This window comes from Triticum dicoccoides, chromosome 3A (assembly GCF_002162155.2).
Source record: "Triticum dicoccoides isolate Atlit2015 ecotype Zavitan chromosome 3A, WEW_v2.0, whole genome shotgun sequence".
Taxonomy (NCBI): domain Eukaryota; kingdom Viridiplantae; phylum Streptophyta; class Magnoliopsida; order Poales; family Poaceae; genus Triticum; species Triticum dicoccoides.
In genome coordinates this window covers 166,864,255-166,883,209 of record NC_041384.1, presented here as the reverse complement: position 1 = coordinate 166,883,209, position 18,955 = coordinate 166,864,255, and the positions used below count along the sequence as shown (strand labels likewise).

The 18,955-nt window shown below is 43.4% G+C and overlaps 1 long non-coding RNA gene across 1 annotated transcript; it reads right to left on the bottom strand.

Moving 5' to 3' along the window:
* Positions 1–742: 742 nt before the first annotated feature.
* LOC119271432 lies at positions 743–3,887 on the bottom strand. The gene is made up of 3 exons (XR_005134530.1): positions 3,820–3,887; positions 918–1,057; positions 743–830 (listed from the first exon to the last, which is right to left on the bottom strand). It is a non-coding gene; the product is annotated as an uncharacterized LOC119271432 (long non-coding RNA).
* Between the last annotated feature and the right edge of the window lie 15,068 nt (positions 3,888–18,955).

Sequence of the window (18,955 nt, the reverse complement as noted above, 5' to 3'; positions counted from 1 at the left end):
TAATATGGTACTTCCATAACAGTCACACGTCCAAAATGGGATACAAGTCCAACATCTAGTGAAGCTCCTGACTCATCTGCCATGGACTTGCTGGCAACAGGTAACAGCACTTGAATTTTAAAAAACAACTATGCTTACAAATATCAAGCAAACTAAACTCCAAGTATCTACATTTCAAATTTAGTTTGATAACTCTCACCACCCCCCATATTTGAAATGCAGTTGTAGCGGGCTCCAATGATCCCAACATATACCAGGTGCTATCAAGCGGGAGTATGGACATAATTTCAGGTACCACCATCCATCTGCCCCCATCATTTAAAAATTTGTTAATCTCTTGCATACCTTGCATATTGTTCTTAACCACACCTAACAGCATTGCTAACACAACCTTGTATCCCATCTGGACACAACAAGTGGGACATGCTAGCTACTGCAGCCCTTGCTGAATCAAATGAAAATGAACCAGAAGCTCCAACTCCAGTGTTTGCAAGGATGTCAAAAGATGAACCCGATGCCTGTGTTGTGTACATCTGCTATGATGACATACAAAAGTGGGACTCGCGTGCGCTTCGCAGGTTGAGAAACACATCTGATCATTCCCCTTGTGTCATCTTCTATAAAAGGTTTCATTCTTACTCTCCAAACTGAAGATGATACAATATTGTTGCAGGAAAATGGTTTCACATCCTCACCCCTACACTGTGGTTCTGACTGGGCATTCCATAATTAAGAACTTTGGTGCGGGACGAGGCCTCAAGGGTGATGGCATGTCCATATCAGTCCGAGTTCTTCACATGAAAGAAAACAAGTTGTATCCAGAAGGAACTCTGCGATACAGGGCAATAATAGATCAAACATTTGCGGTACAAAAAATGCATAGCCTAAATCACAATAAAAACCAAGACAATGGTTACCGTTATGCTTGGAAACATTAGCAATAATGGTTGACTTGTGCTTGATCTCCATCTATATATGATTTCTACAGGATCACGTCCTTTCCAGCAGCAACATAGATCAAATGCAGCAAGTATACTGGATGTTCAGAAGGAATAACCTGAAATACAACATGCAGGATTCTAAGAAAGTAAGTCGACAAAAAAAGCATAACATTTCATCCTACTTTTACCAATCCTTGTGCATTTAAAATTTATGGAAAATTAACTTGGATGCCCTTCTTTCACATAAAACAGTTTCAGATTATACTATTTGTCGACAGAGGATGGTGCCTTTATGAGGTAGACATCAAGGCCAAAACTCTGCTCGTAATGGATCCCATGCTAACAAACTCCCGCAAAGGTACCATGGAGACAAAGCATAGAGAGATAAGCAATCGCATTCTTAGCTGCCTCTTCAACTGCCTGAACAGATGTTATCCACAGTGGAAATTTGATACTTCATCATGGTCTTTCAAATACAAGTACAACATGCATGAAAATTGCGCTACGTGAGTTAATCCATCAAAAGTTGTTGCCTTTCAAACATTTAATAAATTCTTGTTCCTTTACGGTCACTTATGCTCCACTTATGCTTTGCTACATATAAAATGATGCAGATCTGACAGTGGCTTCTATGTACTCCATTACATCAAAGAGTTTGATGGTGACAAGCTGACAATAATGCCAACCCCAGTAAGTTATCACATCTCCAAATTAGAAACTAATGAATGAAATACACACACAATGACTTACAATCCTAACATTTACCTTGTCCTTCCTACAGGCTTTAATTGCATACATGAGGATGCATATGGCATATGAAGTTCTCCACATAGATGGCAACACAGCACACATCGAGAGCAATATCTACGGGCGCGCTACACAATGAACCTCGGTTCCCTACAAGTACAAGGAATCACCGTACTCCTACTACGAATGGACAAGTCATTCAAGCTATCATCCAGCTATCCTTCTTCAGTGTGACGACCATATAGGTCGCGGTCAGTGTGACCAGTATGCATGGCAGACCTTACTATGATTAAATTCAATCAAAGTTGCATGGCAAAAACTATTAGCCCCCCTATGTCATGCACTTCTATGTCATCTATTTGCAAGACAATCACTATGTTATGCCGCTTATGTCAGACATAAATCTACTAGTGCTCACTTGCATGCTCTGGATTAGCTGATCACGTGTCTAACTGCAAATGTCTGCTTGACCTGCATTTTTCATAAGCTTACATCTAAAACTTGCATTCTCAATTTTTAAAAATGTAGCAACTGCCACTAACAGTAAACACAACTTACAAAATATTAATCAATTGCCTAATTGCTACAAACTCTGTCATGATTGCAAATATAGACTAAAACCACGGACTCTACGACCATATATACCAAACAACACACGGCAACTCAAGCATCATATCAATGCATATCATTTTCGCATTTGCCTTCAAATAGCACCCATGCTTTTCTTCCACCATAGTACAAAATCGTATGAAAATCAGGTATTTCATTAATGCAAAAAAATACTAGGTGAACATGTAAAACCCTGTCAAACAAAACAAGCCACATCCCAAACAACCATCAAAAACCACCTTCAACAAACAAAAAAATGACCACTTATTCAGAAGTAAATGTTGCCTTCATTGTCGTAACGCCAAGCTACACGTCATTCCACAAAAATCCACATACCAACGACAAGAATAGCAACTCCTTTCGGCCCAAAACAAGTTGCGGTGATCTACATGTGAAACTCATAGGATCTCGCGACCAACTCAAGTCTCCAGGCATGGATCGCAACCTTCCACTCACACCTTTCCATATCTAATTATTTGGTGATAATGCAATCCTTTGAAACTCTTCTTAATAGACTCCTCCCATGTCAAATTCAGCCTACCCCGACCTCTCCTGAGATGTCAATATCCATTGAAACCCAAATGACACAAAGAAAATAAGAACTCCAACTCCAATGCACTAGCACTGCCAGCTCTTGTATTTGTGGACACCATCCAAATTTTGGTCTCGATGACATTTCATAACCTTGTTTCTTAAACACTTGAACACCCGTTCCCGATAAAAAATTCTCACTTTATCAAAAAAAATTGCCTCACTTCCTGAAAAAAACAATTTTGTCTCACTTTCTCATAAATAAAACAACAAAAAATGATATCCCATCATCAAAATAACAAGGGACACCACGTAGCTCCGTCACACCTAATGCAACTCTTTCTACCACTATCACCCAACGCTCACGCTACACCTTCAAAATTCCCTCACCATATGTACCCGCACCGGAGAGTCTCGAAAAGGGTCATTTCATTCAAAACTAACAATTACGCCGCCAGAAATAAAAAACCCTCCTGGCTCCTACCACAAAATTAAACCATCATCACCCATTCCGATTGTATTGGCCTTGCAATCTCAATCCATTTCCCCATAGCATTTAAGCATATGTCGTCGAGCATGATTCTAACAAGTCAAAATAAAAAGGTTCTAAGATCAGTACTTAATACGACATGTATCATAACTGCCATACATACATATGTACATTATTTCACCAAGTCCTAACATCTTCTTCACTCCCCATATCAAGTTAGTCAAACCCCTCGCACGCTGGTAAAAACCATCCAGATCATACATCCATTTCATACGCATCACCCCTCAGGTTCATCAAATGCAGCGCGCAGAACACTCTCCACAATGAACTGCCCATGCTCATCAAGTAAACGGAAGACCTCAAATGCAACCAACTTCCGAAAGCTCGCAATATTCTTCTGCATTTTTCACAGTCAAACCAGCAGTCGAGCATCTAACTACTGAAAAATAGCGATAAAAACATTTTCCCACAGAATGAAAAAAAAGCAAACAACAAAATTACCTTGGTAAGTGGCCACTTCATTTTGTCCCCATCATACTGCTTGATCGCGTGGATCATACAGATTCCAGACTCGTCCCTGAAAACAAAAGACATAAATAAATTGAATACCTAACAAGAAATAACACCTTGATTCCTGATCCCCCAAAAAAGAAACTCGATTGTCCACACCATTTGAATACCTGTTGAAAACATCATCAGTAATCCTCGGAAACTTCCGTATCCATCTTTTGGATGTGCAATGCCACTTTGCAAAAAACTCATTCAAGCAGCAGAACAAAGCATTGTGAATCTGCGACACTGCCTCCTCATGCATCATAAGCCGCTGCTCTGCACCATCGACTTGGCAGCACATAGGGTCAAGTACATGAATCTCCTTCCTCAACATGTCCCACATATATGCAGCCCAACCTTGATCAAGAATGACAAAAAACTGCATGGTTTGGGTTTGGCACTTATTAAAAACCACATCTGTCTGCCTTATGCCACACATTAAACTTAGAACAAAACATAACATAACACCTTACCGTCCTACATGTCGTGATATCATGCACCGTGTGTGCAAGCTGACACTGAACAGCCTTTATATGCAGGACTTTCTCCCCTGCAAGAACATGCGTCTGTTGTGCAAAAAAATCATAATTCTAATTTGGCATTTACAAATATGAAAGCAAATCACTCTAATAAAGAAAAAACACAAACAACCATACCACCCAGAAAAAAAATCGAAAAAACACATATACTAACCGCGAAATCTGGCTCAAGAACTTCCCTCCACAACATGTAAGGACTTGCTCCTTCCACGGCAGTGTCAAGCTGGTAAAACCTCCGCAACACAAGAGTAGTGAACTCGTGATCAAGATCATTATTCCACAACATCTGCTGCTGTACACATACAGCGTTTACCCTCACAAGTCGGGGAACTGTGTGCAGTAACCATACACTATGTGGAAAAAAATGTCAATGACATGGTAAATCAAACTCTAATTTTAATTTGGTACCACATACAACAAAACTAAGACAATTTACCTGTCCAGATCAAAATCATTCCCTCCAGCTAGCCATGAATTGAACTTGCTCGTAAATGCTATTGGAGGCGGCTGCGGGAGACACCCCCGTGTCCATGGATCACCACAAAAACTTGCAGATGCAACATACCTACGCTTTGGTAACTTTGCCTGAGTTGAACAAAAATAAACAACATTTGCCTCCTGTGACTCATCTTCATAAAGAGATTGAACCATGTCGACCATATTTTGCGCATATATCACAAGTCTGTCCAATAAGAATTTGTCCTTGTCAACAGGTCGATGCTCCACTACAGGATTGTTGTACATAGGAGCATCATCTACAATGTGTGATGGACCTGCAACCTCATCTGTAACAAAGTAACCAACAACATTGTCATGCCATGTGTATTCAACATCTTGTACTCTGCATAGCCTATAATTTTTAATGAAATAACTATACTCCCAACACTCACCTCTTGTGCTTTCATTTATAACATTCCGGCTTCTTTTTATTCTTTGCTCATTATCATCCACATTGGCATTGCTGGCACCTGACCAACCAGAAATAAAACTCTCAATATCCATACAAATGTAGGCACAAACACCAGCATGTAAATGAATCACAACTACATACATAAATAGTAGCTCCTACCTTCATCATCAAACATCTCGAGCCTACGTCCCACTTCACAAACTCGTCTCCAACGATCACCATCTGCTCCTATATTCATATATACAACAAAACTAGGATTAACCACGCATCAAACATATAACATAGCTTCTATTTTTTAATCAGACCATGAATTGACATCTCAAAAAAGACATCATTGAGCAATACTAGTTTCACAAAGCGTAATGCACTTGGACAACCCCTTTTTTGCACAGCATCTACATCGTTCCTTCACAAGTGCAACCATTTTCTCAGCAAAGCTAAACATGTCAGAGTGCAATTGGTTACACAGCAATGTTGTAGTCAGTGTACACTTTGCATTGTGTCGTTTCAGCATAAGGCTCAACTCCTCCAATACCTGTACCACACACATCATAAAATATCTGTATGATTCTCATAGATGTAAAACCCACACACATACACATATCCATATAAATTGAAACCGAAAAATTGCATTCACCACCCATACCGGATCATCTTTGCAAATCTCGCGAAGATGCTTGTTGAAATCACTCGGACCGACTGACCGACTTGACGACATAGGATCACCTAGGAAGTTTGCTGGGCCTTTGTTGGCATTTACCCCACCCACCGTTACTTCGCGGTTGGGTGTCTCGAATGACCCAAAAACTGGTCGCTTCGAAGATGACAGAATTGATGTAGCAACTCCACACGGTGGGTTCGCCAGAACTACCCGGGTATAACACACCGAATCTGCAGGACACACCTGTAAACGTAAATTTCTTAGTACTCACATAAAGAAACTAATAAAATAAAATAATCTGCATCAGACTGATACGAAATTCAAGTTCCTGACCGCTCCAGGGACATAAGTCATGACACCACGCCGATCACAACGCACCATCAAGATCATTTCCCTAAGTCTTTTCTATTCGAAACACTGGATACGAGGGAATATAGTATGCTTCATGTTGAAAATCCCTAGATCAATGTTATCCAGCAAGAAAACCTTTTCATAAAACCAACAAATTGATTAGTGACAACAGAATGACAAATTCTTAAATTTTTAGAAAGCATAACTTGCAGTATACCTGGAAGAATAGATGGCATCCAAATAGGTGAACTATCTGCGCCTTCTTGTCATACTCCGCCTGCAACATCATCACAGCTGCCATCAGATCCTGAAGAGCATACTCACACCAATTGAATTGGGATATCAACTCTGGATTCGCCAAAGCACCCCAGAAGTCTATCATCTTGTACTCATGCTTCATGCCAGGTGACAAAAGATATCCCATGAAAAAAATAACAAATGATATCTGAAAGCAATCCTTCTCAAGCTTGGTCGACTCTTCTGAAATATCCCTGTTTATCAAATCTTCTGCAACCTTAAGATTATGAGCAGCTGATCCATTCATACCAATTGTCTGCTTAACAAACTCTATTTCTGCACTCCTGATTTCACCATCCCTTCCACGAATAACCTGATTGCCACAAGGAACACCAAAATTTTTATGAAAATCCTCTGATGTGAACAAAAGCAACCGGTCTTTATCAATAGAAATTACACGCGATTTCACCTCCACCTTCCTCATAACCCCTGCACTCATCCTTAGATCTATCTTTTGCAACAATGGCAGTTTCAGCATCCTCTCAAAACCAATCTCGGATACAAGCCACCACTTGTAATCATCAAACTTTTGGATGACCTCGACAACGTGCTTCACTGACAGCCGTGAAGTCAACCCTGGCTGACCCTTTGAAGCTTCTGTTGGCCAGTCGACACCATCGAACGGATCCCCTCCTCCCATCTGCCTCCCACCTTCGGGTCCATATTTTTGTCCTCTTCGTCCATCTAAGTGCCCGAATAAAATGAAAAAAGAAGAAACTGAATCTCGCCTCCAAAATGCAACAATCCGGTAGATCTAAAATGTATAAACACATGCCCAAGATTCAAACCACACTTACCTGCCGAGCTTAGAGCAAAGCCGCCAACGAGCACACCAAGAACTCCGCCCACCACTCCTCCAGGATAAGTTGGTGAGCCCAGATCTGCGTCCCTCATCATGTTGCCTGCTGATGCGCCAGCTTCAAGCGTTGCCATCTGCAGAAGAGGATTAATGAGAGGCACAGGTAGGTGACCAAAAAGACGCGATACGCGTGGTCCCATGCTACAGACACGAATTCAACCACATTTACCCCGCCACTGTAGCACGGACACTGAGACGTCGTCCAGACACGTGTTCTACATGCATATTGATATGTTACTCCATCATGCATTTGTTCATTCCACTGCTTTCATTAGCTTAAGTACTGACATTTCATTAATACTGGGACGTCCAAACCGGACATACAACCAAAAGCTGATCAAGCCAAACCGAACAAACAACCAAAAGCTGATCAAGCTGTAAACACAACTCCGCTACCGCTAATTAGGAAGCATTCTACTGGACAGCTTCTACTGGTCCCCCCATACCGAGCTAACATTAACACGCCTAATCACTAGTCAAACACACGCAACACGCTTGAAGCTACAACCAGTACAAGGATGGCAAGGCAAATGACCATGTTTCCAACAGACACAACCAGATTGATTGATGTAGGATCCAGGGCGACAGTTGCCAGACGCCGGCCAACAGCCGCCGCACCAAGCACAGATCCTCCAGCGCCGCTTCCCGCCGCATCAACCACAGATCCTCCAGCACCGCCTACAGCCGACATCTGCGCCCCATCCGATGCATCACCCTGGTTCGCGACCTTGCCGACCGCTGCCTACAGATGACCACCTTGATTTGCTCCCCCGATTTCGTTGTCATCAGGATTGATTTGCCCCAACGGAGGTGCCGCCGGGCCAAGCGAAGCTAGATGTTCCGTGTATGCTTCTTGCCACCGGTAGAAGTCACAACCACCTCTGCCCGGCTGCCATGTATTTAACAAACGAACAAATAAAAATCAACACTGAACAATAGAAAGAATCAGTCGACTCGATCCAAAACTGACTCACATTGTGATTGCGCCACTTGTAGAAATGCTCCCCCGCAAACTGACCACGCCTCGCCACGAACGTCACCACTATCCTCCCGCAATCCGGGCAGGGGACTCTAGGCAGAGCCACCGGATCTGGGACTTGGTTGGAAGCCATGAGCTCCACGTACTATTCCTCCTCTCGATTTTGCGGGGGCAAATGAGCAGATAGGTACGGGGTGGCTGGGTCGCTGGGCTCATAAATAACTCTGCTGCACTATACAAGCACCACTTCCCACCCCGTGACGCTAACAGACAACACAAACACCGTGACCCGGGCACCGTCTGACTATGTTCATGTACCTCTGGTACAGATTGGTACATAACCAACCCCGCCGTCGTGAACATACAGCCGTCTGAGGCCGCTTCCATTATCTACGTATGCAAATTCGTACCTCTCGTATGTCGTCCATGTACCATGTACAAAACATATAATATATCTGACAGCCCACATCCCCACAACAGATTCAACGTGATCTGATACCAAGAGCGCGCGCGCTCGGGCGCGCCAAGCAATTTTCGAACCTTAACCATCTTTTATCAACGAGCTACTCTAGTAGAGGCGTACTAGGGAGACGGTGTAGTTTATGTATTCACACATGTATTTAAGTTTCCGGTCAATAAAATTATAGCATGAATAATAAACACTTATCATGAACGGGAAATATTTGCACCCAACACGGGCAAGAGAGTTGTCAATCCCCTTGAACTCGTTACTTGCAAGGATTAATTCTGATAGTGATATATAGATAAAAAGAAAATAAAAATAAAAAGTATAAAATTGCATCAAGTTATTTTCGGTTTTAATAATATGATAAAGTTGATCGGGTGGCATAGTTTTCTCTAGAGTCTTGTCTCTCGATCACATAACATATGGTGGGTAAACAAATTATTGTTGGGAAATTGACATAAAAGCGCATAATTATGACATATTCATGGCAATGATCATGTTATAGGCATCATGTCCATGGCGAGTAGACTGACTCCTGACTGCATCTACTACTATTACTCCACCAATAGATCGCTATCCAGCATGCATATATGGTATTAAGTTCAATACAAACAGAATAACGCCTTAAGCAAGATGACATGATGTAGACAAAGTAAACTCAAGCGATATAATTGAACCCTGTCGTTTTTCCCTTAATAGCAACAATACAATATGTGCCTCGCTACCCCTTCTGTCACTGAGTGAGGTGTTGGAAATAATAAAGTGGTTATTATTATATTTCCTTAATATTGATAAAGGTTTATTATTCATGCTAGAATTGTATTGACCAGAAACTTAAATACATGTGTGGATACATAAACAAATACCGTGTCCCTAGTGAACCTCTACTAGACTAGCTCGTTGATTAAAAGATGGTCAAGGTTTCCTAACCATAGACATGTGTTGTCACTTGATAACAGGATCACATCATTACGAGAATGATGTGATGGACAAGACCCATCTGTTAGCATAGCATATGAGCATTCTGTTTATTGCTACTGATTTCTTAATGGCAAATACATATTCCTTCGACCATGAGATCATGCAACTCTCGGATACCATAGGAATACCTTATGTGCTATCAAACATCACAATGTAACTGGGTGATCATAAAGATGCTCTATAGGTATCTCCGAAGGTGTCTGTTGAGTTGGCACGGATCGAGATTGGGATTTGTCACTCGATGTGATGGAGAGGTATCTCTAGGCCCTCTCGGTAATACAACATCACAAGAAGCTTGCAAGCAAAGTGACTAAGGAGTTAGTTACGAGATGATGTATTACAGAACGAGTAAAGAGACTTGCCGATAACGAGATTGAACTAGGTATGGAGATACCGACGATCGAACCTCGGGTAAGTAACATACCGATAGACAAAGGGAATTATGTATGCTGTCATAAAGGTTCGACTAATAAAAATCTTCATATAATATGTAGGAACCAATATGTGCACGTAGGTCCCGCTATTGGTTATTGACTAGAGAAGCGTCTTGGCCATGTATACATTATTCTCAAACCCGTAGGGTCCGAATGCTTAACTTTTGTTGACGAAATAGTATTATATGAGTTATGTGATTTGGTGATCGAATGTTGTTCGGAGTTCCGGATGAGATCACGGACATGATGAGCAGCTTCGGAATGGTCCGGAGTTAAAGATTGAGATATAGGATGATAGTATTTGGTCTCCAAAAAGGTTTCAGAATACACCGGGTATTTATCGGATCACCGGAAGGGGTTCCGGGAGGCCACGGGAGGCCACAGGATGTTACTGGGCCTGATGGGCCAATAGAAGGGGGCACCCCATCCCACAAGGGGATGGCGTGCCCCCAACTTGGCCGTTGGCCTTGTACATGAAAGGGAGGGGTTGGCCCCCTCCTTCCTTTCTCCACGGAAGAGGGAAAAGGAAAGGGGGGGCCTAAGGCAGTGAGCCCCCTTTCCTTTCCCCCATGCGCCAAAGAAGGAAGGAGGCGCGGCCAGGGCAGGCCCTAGGGCTAGCCTCCAGCCCCCTTGGGGGCACCCTAGGCTGCCTCCCCTCCTCCCCCACCTATATATATGAGAGGAGGGAGAGGGGCAACACACACCACGATCCCTAAGCCGTGTGTGGCGCCCCCTCTCCCTCTAGTTCTAGTTCCTCCTCCGTTCACGTCCGTTGTGCTTGGCGAAGCCCCGCAGATAGTTTCACCAGCACCATCACCATGTCATCGTGTTGCCAAAACTCATCTACTACTTCGCCTCTCTTGCTAGATCAAGAAGGCAAGGACGTCATCGAGCTAAACATGTGCTAAACGCGGTGTTGTCATACGGTCGGTACTTGATCGGGACAGATCTTGAAGGTGTACGACTACATCAATCGCATTGATAAACGCTTCCGCATAGTGATATACAAGGGTATGTAGATGCTCTCCCCCTCTCACAGATATGCATCTCCATGGATAGATCTTGTGTGTGCGTAGAATTTTTTTTGTTTTCCATGCAACGTTCCCCATTAGTGGTATCAGAGTCAGGTCTATGCGTAGATGATATGCACGAGTAGAAACAAAGGTGTTGTGGGCGGTGAGGTTCATATTGCTTCCCACCAATGTCTTATTTTGACTTGGCGGCATTTGTGGGATGAAGCGGCCCGGACCAACCTTACATGTCCACGCACATGAGACCGGTTCCACCGACTGACATGCAACTTGTTTTGCATAAAGGTGGTTGGCAGGTGTCTGTTTCTCGTACTTTAGTTGAATCGGATTTGACTACGGCGGTCCTTGCAGATGGTTAAAAGAAACTTGATAATCACCATTGTGGTTGTTGCGTAGGTAAGAATGGTTCTTACTAGTTGCCCGTAGTACCCACGTAAAACTTGCAACAACAAAGTAGAGGGCATCTAACTTGTTTTTGTATGGCATGTTGTGATGTGATACGGTCAAGATATGATGTGATATATGTTGATGTATGATATGATCATGTTTTGTAATAAGTTCACGACTTACATGTCAATGAGTATGATAACCGGCAGGATCCTTAGGGTTGTCTTTAATTATTGTATGACTTGCATGTCAATCACTTAAGCGCCATGTAATTGCTTTACTTTATCGCTATGCGTTAGCAATAGTTGTAGAAGCAATAGTTGGCGAGACGACCCCGACGCAATGATGTAGATCAAGATGTCGTGCCGGTGGTGATGGAAGTCATGCCGATGCTTTGGAGATGGAGATCAAAAGCACAAGATAATGATGGCCATATTATGTCACATATTTTGATTGCTTGTGATGTTTATCCTTTACGCATCTTATTTTTCTTAGAATGACGGTAGCATTATAAGATGATACATTCACTTAATTTCAAGATAAAAGTGTTGACAGTAGCATTATAACACTATGAGTGTTGAGGCACGCGTCGGGTATTGTTATTTTCTAACCTTGACGGATGATTTAAGTAGGTATGGGTATATCTACTTGATGAAACACAAGTCTGGAACATTTGAAAAGTTCAAAGAATTTCAGAGTGAAGTGGAGAATCATCGTAACAAGAAAATAAAGTTTCTACGATCTGATCGCGGAGGCGAATATTTGAGCTACGAGTTTGGCCTTCATTTAAAACAATGTGGAATTGTTTCACAACTCACGCCACCTGGAACACCACAACGGGATGGGGTGCCCGAACGTCATAACTGTACTTTATTAGATATGGTGCGTTCTATGATGTCTCTTACCAATTTACCTTTATCATTTTGGGGTTATGCATTAGAGATAACCGCTTTCACGTTAAATAGGGCACCGTCTAAATCCATTGAGACGACACCGTATGAACTATGGTTTGGCAAGAAACTTAAGCTGTCATTCTTTAAAGTTTGGGGATGCGGCGCTTATGTCAAAAGGCTACAAGCTGATAAGCTCGAATACAAATCATAGAAATGCATCCTCATAGGATACCCTATTGGGTACACGTTCTACCACAAATCTGAAGGCATGATCTTTGTTTCTAAGAATGGGTCATTTCTAGAGAAGGAGTTTCTCTCGAAATAAGTGAGTGGGAGGAAAGTAGAACTTGATGGGGTAGTTGTACCTTCTCTCGAATTGGAAAGTAGAACTTGAGAGAAAACAGTTCCCGTGATGTCTACACCAACTAGAGAGGAAGTTAATGATGATTATCACGAAACTTCAGATCAAGTTACTACTGAGCCTCGTAGGTTTACTAGAACACGTATCGCACCAGAGTGGTACGGTAATCTTATCCTGGAAGTCATGTTGTTAGACAAGGGCAAACCTACGAACTATGACAAAGCTATGATGAGCCCAGATTCCAACAAATGGCTTGAGGCCATGAAATCTGAGATAGGATCCATGTATGAGAACAAAGTATGAACTTTGGTGGACTTGCCCGATGATCAGCAAGCCATTGAGAATAAATGGATCTTCAAGAAGAAGATGGACGTTGATGGTAATATCACTGTCTACAAAGCTCGACTTGTCGCAAAAGGTTTTTGACGAGTTCAAGGGGTTGACTACGATGATACTTTCTCACCCGTAGCGATGCTTAAGTCTGTCCAAATCATGTTAGAATTCCTGCATTTTATGAATATGTAATATGGCAAATGGACGTCAAAACTGCATTCCTTAACGAGTTTCTTAAAGAAGAGTTGTATATGATGCAACCAGAAGGTTTTGTCGATCCTAAAGGTGCTAACAAAGTGTGTAAGCTCCAGCAATCCATTTATGGACTGGTGCAAGCATCTCGGAGTTGGAATATATGCTTTGATGATGTGATCAAAGCATATGGTTTTATATAGACTTACGGAGAAGCTTGTATTTACAAGAAAGTGAGTGGGAGCTCTGTAGCATTTCTGGTGTTATATGTGGATGACATATTACTGATTGGAAATGATATATAATTTCTGGATAGCATAAAAGGATACTTGAATAAGAATTTTTCAACAAAAGACCTTGGTGAAGTTGCTTATATATTGGGCATCAAGATCTATAGGGACAGACCGATACGCTTAATGGGACTTTCACAAAGCAGATACCTTGACAAAGTTCTAAAGAAGTTCAAAATGGACCAGTCAAAGAAAGGGTTCTTGCCTATGTTGCAAGGTGCGAAATTGAGGTAAACTCAATGTCTAACCACGGAAGAAGATAGAAAGAGAATGAAAGTCATTCCCTATGCCTCGGCCATAGGTTCTATTATGTATGCCATGCTGTGTACCAGACCTAATGTGTGCCTTTCCATAAGTTTGGCAGGGTACCAAAGTAATCCAGGAGTGGATCACTGGACAACGGTCAAGAATATCATGAAGTGCCTGAAAAGGACCAAGGATATGTTTCTCATTTATGGAGGTGATGAAGAGCTCATCATAAAGGGTTACGTCGATGCTAGCCTCGACACATATCCAGATGACTCTAAGTCACAAACCGGATACATATTTATATTCAATGGTGGAGTGTCATGGTATACGCGTGAAGCATAGTACACAGTGCTTCGAAAGTGGCGCATGAAGAAGTCTGGACGAAGGATTTCATATCCAATCTGGGTGTAATACCTAGTGCATCAGCTCCAATGACAATCTTTTGTGACAACACTGGAGCGATTGCCTTAGTGAAGGAATCCAGGTTTCACAAGAGAATCAAACACATCAAGAGACGCTTCAACTCCATTCGTGAAAAGTTCAAGGATAAGGACATAGAAATTTGCAAAATACACACAGATCTGAATGTGGCAGACCCGTTAACTAAACCTCTTTCGCGGGAAAAACATGATCAACACCAAGACTCCATGGGTGTTAGATTCATTACTATGTAATCTAGATTATTGACTCTAGTGCAAGTGGGAGACTGTTGGAAATGCCCCAGAGGTAATAATAAAGTACTCCCTTTGTCCCATAATGTAAGATGCTTTTTGACACTAGTGTAGTGTCAAAAAGCATCTTACATTATGGGACGGAGGGAGTAGTTATTATTATATTTCTTTAATATTGATAAAGGTTTATTATTCATTCTAGAATTGTATTGACCAGAAACTTAAATACATGTGTGGATACATAAACAAATACCGTGTCCCTAGTGAGCCTCTACTAGACTAGCTCGTTGATCAAAAGATGGTTAAGGTTTCCTAACCATAGGCATGTGTTGTCACTTGATAACGGGATCACATCATTAGAAGAATGATTTGATGGACAAGACCCATCTGTTAGCATAGCATATGATCGTTCTGTTTATTGCTACTGCTTTCTTAATGTCAAATACATATTCCTTCGACCATGAGATCATGCAACTCCCGGATATTGGAGGAATACCTTGTGTGCTATCAAACGTCGCAACATAAATGGGTGGTCATAAATATGCTCTACAGGTATCTTCGAAGGTGTCTGTTGATTTGGCATGGATTGAGATTGGGATTTGTCACTCCATGTGACGGAAAGGTATCTTTGGCCCTCTCGGTAATACAACATCACAAGAATATTGCAAGCAAAGTGACTAAGGAATTAGTTACGATATGATGTATTACGAAATGAGTAAAGAGATTTGCTGGTAACGAGATTGAACTAGGTATGGAGATACCGATCGAATCTCGGGTAAGTAACATACCGACAAACAAAGGGAATTACGTTTGTTGTCATAAAGGTTCGACCGATATAGATCTTCGTAGAATATGTAGGAACCAATATGGGCATCCAGGTCCCGCTATTGGTTATTGACCAAAGAAGCGTCTTGGTCACGTCTACATTATTCTCGAACCCGTAGGGTCCGCACGCTTAACGTTCTTTAACGATATAGTATTATATGAGTTATGTGATTTCATGACCGAATGTTGTTCGGAGTCCCGGATAAGATCACGGACATGACGAGGAGCTCCGGAATGGTTCGAAGGTAAAGATTGATATATAGGATGATATTATTTGGTCTCCAGGAAGGTTTCAGAATACACCGGGTATTTATCAGATCACCGAAAGGGGTTCCGGGAGGCCACGGGAAGTTATTGGGCCTAACGGGCCAATGGAAGGGGGGCACTTGTGGGCTGACGTGCCCCAACCTGGCCACCGGCCTTGTAAAGGAAAGGGAGGGGCTTGCCCCCTTCTTCCTTTCTCCATGGAAGAGAGAAAGGGAAAGAGGGGCGCCCTAAGGCAGGCAGCCCCCTTTCCTTTCCCCCATGCGCCAAAGAAGGAAGTGGCGGCAGGGGGCGGCCAGGGCTGGCCCTAGGGCTGGTCGCAGGTCCCCTTGGGGCACCCTAAGCTGCCTCCCCTCCTCCCCCACCTATATATATGAGAGGAGGGAGAGGGGCAACACACACCACGATCCCTAAGCCATGTGCGGTGCCCCCTCTCCCTCTAGTTCTAGTTCCACCCCCGTCCATGTCCGTTGTGCTTTGCGAAGCCCTGCGCATAGTTTCACCACCACCGTCACCACGCCGACGTGTTGCTGGAACTCATCTACTACTTCGTCTTTCTTGCTGTGTCGAGAAGGCGAGGACGTCATCGAGCTGAACATGTGTTTAACGCGGAGGTGCCGTACGTTCGGTACTTGATTGGGAGGGATTGTGAGGATGTACGACTACATCAACCGCGTTGATAAATGCTTCTGCTTAGGGATCTGCAAGGGTATGTAGATGCTCTTGCCCCTTGTAGCTATGCATCTCCATGGATAGATCTTGTGTGTGCGTAGAATATTTTTTGTTTTCCATGCAACATTCCCATCATGAGGACGCTGCAAGATTGAACCCATTACAAAGCACCTATCCCACTGTAGATAAACCAATCTAGTTGGCCAGACCAAACTGATAGATCGGAGAGAGATACAAAGCTATAACAATCATCCATAATAAAGTCCAGAAAACACTCAATTACTTCCAATGAATAATCTGATCATAAACCCACAATTCATCGGATCCTGACAAACACACCGCAAAAGAAGATTATGCTGGATAGAACTCTAAGAACATCGAGGAGAACGTTGTATTGAAGTAAGGAGAGAGAAGAAGGCGTCTAGCTACTAGCTATGGACCCGTAGGTCTGTGGTGAACTACTCACGCATCATCGGAAGACGGCAAGGATGATGTAGAAGCCCTCCGTGATCGATTCCCCCGCCAGTAGAGTACCAGAAAAGGCCTCCAGATGAGATCATGGAAGAACAGAAGCTTGTGGCGGCGCAAAAAGTGTTTCGGGTGACTCTTTGTTGGTTTGGGTATATATGTGAATTTATGGAGTTGAGATTAAGTCAAACGGAGCTAGGTGGGGCCCACGAGCTCAGGGGGCGCGTCCTATCACCCAGGGCGTGCCCTGTGAGCTTGTGGCTCTCCCGTAGACCTTCTGTCCTCCTTTCGAACCATCAAGGGTCCCTTCTGGTCGAGAAAAATCGGCGTAAAGTTTAATCGTGTTTGGACTTTGTTTGGTATTGATTTTCTAAAAAGCCAAAAACAAGAAAAAACAGGAACTGACGCTAGGCACTTGGTTAATAGGTTAGTCCCAAGAAAATGATATAAAATAGCATATAAAGCATCCAAGATTGATAATATAATAGCATGAAGCAATCAAAAATTATAGATATGTCGGAGACGTATCAGCCCGCGCTGAGCTCAGACGACAGCCGGGCATGTCTTTGCCGGCGAACCGCCGACGGGATAGCTTCGAGCGGCTAGAGGCGGAGTCAATACCTGCATGCGGCGTGAAGGCATTGTTGGGGTTGTGCGGCCCAGTATCCGGCCAATCCATGGCAAGGCATAGTCGCCCGCGACCGGATGCTGCAAATCCGGTGACCGGGTGTGCCAAATCCCGCCACTGTAGATCTACCGGTTGGCCGCCGGCGCCGGGAGCGAGAGAGGCACAATTCTAGTGGTCGATGTGGGCGGCCGGGCTAGACAGCGAGGCGGCCGAGAAAATGGCGGCAGCTAGGAGGGGAGGGGTGGAGGGTGGAGGAGAAGATTAAATAGGGGCGGTTGTGTCACCGATGGGCGGGCTAGGGGAGGACAAGGGCACGTGTCGCGCCTGTCCACGCGTGTCCGTTTCAATGCAAACGCGGTCTAAATTTGTGTCGGGAATGGGTTGAAGCCGAACAGAAAACGGACATTTGTCCGTTTGCTTCCGCACGTTGGGCCGTGTTTTGTGACCGTTTAGCCCTAAATGAACGCGGGCGGACCATTTAGGGTCGTGCATTGGAGTTAGTCTAAGAGGTCTAAAGATACAAGTGTCTTATTAGAACACGTGTTCATATCTTATCTACACGCAGTTTGAATTCAAGTTCAACTGTCATCTACCTTCTACAAAATATATTCGACAAAATTTCAACAATTGACATAAGGAGCGATGATAAATTGTGCTTTTCACAGTACACGATGTGTGAACGCCAGCAGTATAGCACATAAATAAAAATGTCACTGGTGATTTTTCTCTGCCATTGAACGTCAGATTTTTAACCAGAAATGAAGTTTTCCCCGCGTAATTTAAGTGTCATCCGCATTTCTAGCACTTTCACAAGGAGGTCCTGGCACTGGCAGATCGTAAGTGCTGGTGCAGTGCCCGAGCCAGAACGGTAGGAACGGGCCCCCATCGTGTCGACAACAGGTTTGCCTGACCTATACTGTAGGAGTATTTGGTTATGATCGCGGGCACACGCCTAACTTTGGTCCCTTCGTACATACTCCCTTCGTTTCGAATTATTTATCGCAGGTATGAATGTATCTAGATGTATTTTAGTTGTAAATACATTTATTTCTGTGACCAGTAATTTGAAACGGAGAAAGTACTTATAACGGAGGCCTAGCCAACTAGATGGATGTAAAGGTCGTGCGTGCGTGGAGCAGGGCGGGCAACCAAAACCGGTGATGGATGGAGCTAGTAGGTGGCGAAAGAAAGCTGTCTCAATCAAACTCGCGCAGCATGCGATGTCAGGGAGTCAGACCCCGGGTGGCCGGTGGCCGGTGGAGCACCAACACGGCGGCAAACCACCAGATCCACCCGGCAAGGCACAGATGGCGCTGGCGTGCCGCACCTGCTTGTTTCGGTTTT